The sequence below is a fragment of the Lupinus angustifolius genome, chromosome LG14, assembly GCF_001865875.1.
Source record: "Lupinus angustifolius cultivar Tanjil chromosome LG14, LupAngTanjil_v1.0, whole genome shotgun sequence".
Classification (NCBI taxonomy): domain Eukaryota; kingdom Viridiplantae; phylum Streptophyta; class Magnoliopsida; order Fabales; family Fabaceae; genus Lupinus; species Lupinus angustifolius.
The window spans coordinates 10,793,127-10,797,135 of NC_032022.1; positions in this window are offsets into that span (position 1 = coordinate 10,793,127).

Sequence of the window (4,009 nt, forward strand, 5' to 3'; positions counted from 1 at the left end):
ATTATTCATCGCAAGGATATATGATCGATATGTTCCAATAGAACTATCCATTTCAGGACGGTGTCGTATCAAACACTTTCTGGGCATCCCTCTCATCGATCTTGATTGTAAAGAGGGGTTGTCAGAGATTGTCTAGTTTGCGCTGTGAACACTGTCCGATCCAACAGAATTCCTCATCCAGGAATACATGGGACTCATCTCAACTAGACTTCCCCTCAAGACTTTGCTGATGAATCACTGCCCTCAACGCCGTCCCTCTCAACATCTCGGGGCTCATTCGTCTCCCGTACATTTCCTCTTCACTACTTCATTTTTGACCATGGATATACACCATAACCGAAATTAGCAAATTATGTTTTTTAATCCATCTTTTCTAGCGATCTGCCCATCCTAAGACATCTCTCATCGGGAATGCTTCTAGTGGGTCCCGATCTTAACATATAAACGAAAAGAGAATAATTTCGGCACCACTATGTGTTGGAGAAATTCCTTCTCCATCCGAAATCCATAGAGTGAATGCGGAAGTCCTTATGACCATGGCTTTGTTCCCACAACCGAATGTGTATGCCCATACATACACCCAAATGGAACATCCATTGTCCAGACCGAAGAAACCCCAAATGAGTTCATGGTGAAGAAGAAGAACATACCTTGTTGAGCCATTTCCGGAATCTCGAAGGTATGAGGGTGAGATGATCTTCCAGATGATAGAGCGCCGAATGGTTTTCCTTTAGTTCTCTCTAGAGGGGAATGAGAGAATACCTTAGTTTCTGAAAAGTGTTGTGTTGAGGTTAGTTGGAGGAGGCTTATCCTTATGCCTTATAAGCCCTTATGGATGAGTGGATAGTGTTATCCTATCCTGGATAACACTATTCTCATCCTACCTTATTCTCCTCCACCTTTACACTTGAAAACCTGTTGCTCTACAAATGGGGACCATAACCCATAAAAGTAACCCCGTAGTGGTTACTACTTTAGTTGCAATAATTCTGATTCAGTCCCTTCATCAAATCAGAAATTGCCTGAAGGTATCTACACTTATTATTATTTCATGACACATATGCCCTTAGCCACCAAATTAATTACTTAAGATCATTTTATATTTTGGCTAATTACATAATGGCCATAACACAATTATAGAATTATATTTGTGACCCATAAATTGTCAGAAATTCCAACAATAGAAAGCCAAGATGCATGAAAAGGGAAAGACAAACATGATCAGGTACTTTTGCAAAAAAATTAACATCAACATGACACAATTTTTTTTAAGGCATGGGACAATATTTTTAATGACAAAGGTAGATGCTATAGATTTATTTAGGGCTGTAAGAAATAGAGTACAACATTATTTGAAAACAATTTATTTATTGATAAGCATACTCATGCAGAAAAGCTTGAGTGCTCACATCTTTGTCTACACGTGTTTGAGACTATTGTTAAAATAGTTATTTTTTTTGTTAAGTGAAAATTTTATTAAAAAGAACAAAAATTACAAATAGGAAAAAATAAATATACAATTCTCGAAAATGAGATGATAAAAATATTACATGGTTCAAAAGAGATCCACTAAAATCCAATCTAACAAAACAACAATAATAATAGCACTCCAAGTATAAAATTGAATTAGAGATCTACTAAAACCAAAATATAATTGCACCTTTATATTTACCTTTAATCCAAAATGATGATTTTTGTTTACCTTTGTGTTAACTTATGTGAAGGGTATGGAGTTAAACTAAGGCGATTTGCAAATTCGTTAATTAATTGTAATGATATCATTCATCATATCATACTTAGTGACTTAAATCTATGAAAACAATCAACACGTATTTATACATGTTAATCTCTGAGGCAAGTGTACATTAGAAAAATAAGATAATTAGTTCTCCAATCCATAATTTTCCACTACAATTTACTCTTTTAAATTCATTATTGTCATGTTAGGATAAAGTATTAACCCCTACAAGAATTTAAAGTGAGATTAACTATTGTCTAGTAAAAACACACCATTTGTGCAAGAGTGGGCCAATCATAAGATCGCTAAAACAATGGCTTTAGATCTCAAATATGGTCCGTTCGTAAATAATAGACTTCAAACTATTTGTATTAATAATGTTATTGTTTTAAGACTAGTTGACTACATATTTTTCTTATAACATAATAATTATAAGACTATTTAAGTAGGGTAAATAGATTTTTTGTAATCTAAGACTTTATTATCTCATGAATCCTATTTTTTCCTATAAAAAATACAATGGAGAAACTTTAATAATTATTGATGAATTGATTGTAATTAAAATTGGTGATTCGCTTTGTCTAAATGCATGACATCTTCAAAAGGGCGGTTTACTGTATTATACTATAGTGAAATTTGAGAATAGTATATATATATGTAGCCCCATCTTTATAAGGGAATAGGTTATTTCTATGACATTAAGTATTTGGATGTGTCTTAATGTAATAATAAAGTTGTTTGTCTTATAATTTACAAGTAAAAAATTCTATGAATAAATTCTTCAGTTACAAGGATATGATAGTATGTACTTATCATCCTCAAAACCTATTAAATAGAAATCCCATACATTAGGCTATCAAATTTATTAAATAAAACTAATTAAAATAATTTAATTAATAAATTTTGACACAAAAAGGAGAATATAAAATTCTAAGTAATAAACAAATTTTAAATTTCTTTTTGTATTATGTACATATACCGAAGGTTCATCCTATTAGGAAGTAAGTACAGCTGGCTCACCTCATTCTTTTAATTAGTTTTGAAATGATACATTAATATTATATCAGAATGAAATAATAACTTATTTTATGTTGTTATTGACTAAAATATATCACTTCGTCATCGATCAAATGTAAGTCTTTCGCCTCATATAATATATTTTTATAAATGAGACATGTTGGAAGTAATTCTCACATCTCCTCCCTCATTTTACTAGGCACTATTCAAATAGTTATTGGATTATTTCCTTTATTGCTTATTGATTTTGAAATATCCCATTAATACATCGACCAAAACCTTCCCAATTTATCTCTCTCTTCAAAATTGACTTTATTTTACCATGTTCACAAGAGGGAGGTCGATCAATTATGTTCCATCAACTTGTGAATCTCTTGTAGTAGCCACAAGTTTCAATGAATGTTATACTCACTTTTAGAAATCTCCATTTTCCAAGTGAATCCATCATAACAAGTCCTTTAGACTTCAGATGTTGTTATTATTGAGTTGAGAACCCAACTCAAAGGGTAGTACTATCTAAGGGGCAACTCCAATGCCCTTATCATGAGGCTCAATTAAAAGCCGAACATGTGGGATATGAGCTTAAAGATTGTCTTAGGGTGACTTCGGGTCATCTAATTTGGGATTTTGCTTAAACTTGAAGAACAAGATAGCACCATGATACTCCCTACACTCGAGTTGTTAGATAATGAACTCTCATATAAATAGGGTGCAGCAGACACATGATTTGGGAGGACTCTAGTAATGGTTTTGATGAAGAGTTAGATGATGTATATGCCTTGTCTCGTCTTATGAAGACTCTTTCTGCATCTAGTATAGGTAAAACATACTCATTTCCGTTAGACCTAATTAACTCATGGAAATTATACAAGCCATGACACTAAAACACTAGAAAACCTTCATGTCATTGACACACAAAGTAAATACATCATTACGTATGGAGATCACTTGTCTTCAATTGTATCCCATTTTATGTCACAAGTCAATCATATATTAACACGTGGATAAAATAAAAATTTAAAAGCAAAAGGTAATAAGATGAAGCAATCTTATTGTTTTAAGACATGAAATGAAATATTATTTGAGACATGTGATATGTTTGGACTTGTGATCTCCATCTCCCTCTCTGCAACACTTGGCAACCAAAATTCTTCTAAAACTGCAAATGGATATCTTAAAAAGAATTAAAAAGGGATTTTAAAAAAGAATTAAAAAGGAAAAATACACAACTGTATGAAACCTTTTATCGTAAAA